The sequence below is a fragment of the Culex pipiens genome, chromosome 1, assembly GCF_016801865.2.
Source record: "Culex pipiens pallens isolate TS chromosome 1, TS_CPP_V2, whole genome shotgun sequence".
Classification (NCBI taxonomy): Eukaryota; Metazoa; Arthropoda; class Insecta; order Diptera; family Culicidae; genus Culex; species Culex pipiens.
In genome coordinates, this window is record NC_068937.1 from 82,619,629 (window position 1) to 82,621,382 (window position 1,754).

Below are 1,754 nucleotides of genomic sequence, written 5' to 3' on the forward strand. Positions count from 1 at the left end.
CGCTTGGTTGGTTGCACACACACATAATGATGTAGCACGTTGTATTGATAGACGAGGCGTTGCTGTTCTTCTTCTTATTGATTTTTCTAAAGCGTTTGATCGAGTATCCCACACTAAGCTCTTAAACAAATTGGCCACATCATTTGGACTATCCCGACCTGCCGTGTTGCTAATCGAATCTTATCTAAGAGATCGATCTCAATCTGTTTTTCTTAATGGGTTTCATTCTTCTTTTGTTGATATTCTCTCCGGTGTTCCGCAAGGTTCAGTACTCGGACCTTTACTTTTCTCGTTGTTTATAAATGATTTACCTCCAGTTTTAAAATTTTGTTCTGTGCACCTCTTTGCTGATGATGTGCGAATTTATCTTTGTTCTGATGCAAATATTAACATTGCTGATATGCAAAGAAAAATAAATAGCGATTTACTAAAAGTACAGAGCTGGTCAGAAAAGAACTTGTTAGCAATAAATCCCGCAAAAACTAAAGCCTTATTAATAAGTCGTCTCAAAACACCCCCAAATCCTCCAGAGCTTTTCCTCAAAAACGAACTGCTCGAATTTGTCGATCATGCTTGTAATCTTGGCGTCATCTTTAGAAATAATCTAGATTGGGACAAGCATTAATTCTCAAATTGGAAAAATTTATGGCTCTCTGAAACAATTGAATTTAACTACAAGATTTCTTAATTCACATACTAAACTTAAACTGTTTAAATCTCTGTTATACCCACACTTCATTTTTGGTGATTTTATATATCCTAACGCAACTGTTGAGTCCCTAAATAAACTCAAAGTGGCTCTAAATTCCTGTGTCAGATATGTTTACAATTTATCTCGATATCACCGAGTATCACATTTACAGAAAAAATTAATTGGCTGCAGTTTCTCTGACTTTTACAAGTACAGATCATGTCTCACACTCTTTAGAGTAATGCACACAGGTGAACCTAATTATCTTAGTTCCAATATAATTCCTCTAAGATCATCCAGATCTAAACAATTCCTAATACCTCAACATTATTCTACTTATTATAGTCAATCATTATTCGTTAGAGGCATTTCAACCTGGAATCTATTACCTTTAAATATCAAAACAAGTATGTCTATACCTTATTTCAAGCGCAAACTCCTGGCCGAACTCAACAACCCAAATCAGTGATACATTTGAGAAAATGTGTAGTAAATTTGAGAAAATTAGCATTAATTTATTTAAGTTAAGTGAAATTGAATAACTCCATCACTAAGTGAATTCTCGCCACAATGTAATGAATTAAAAGGCACGTGCCTTATATTACATGAATAAATAAACAAATAATAATAATAATAATAATAATAATAATAATAATAATAATAATAATAATAATAATAATAATAATAATAATAATAATAATAATAATAATAATAATAATAATAATAATAATAATAATAATAATAATAATAATAATAATAATAATAATAATAATAATAATAATAATAATAATAATAATAATAATAATAATAATAATAATAATAATAATAATAATAATAATAATAATAATAATAATAATAATAATAATAATAATAATAATAATAATAATAATAATAATAATAATAATAATAATAATAATAATAATAATAATAATAATAATAATAAATAATAATAATAATAATAATAATAATAATAATAATAATAATAATAATAATAATAATAATAATAATAATAATAATAATAATAATAATAATAATAATAATAATAATAATAATAATAATAATA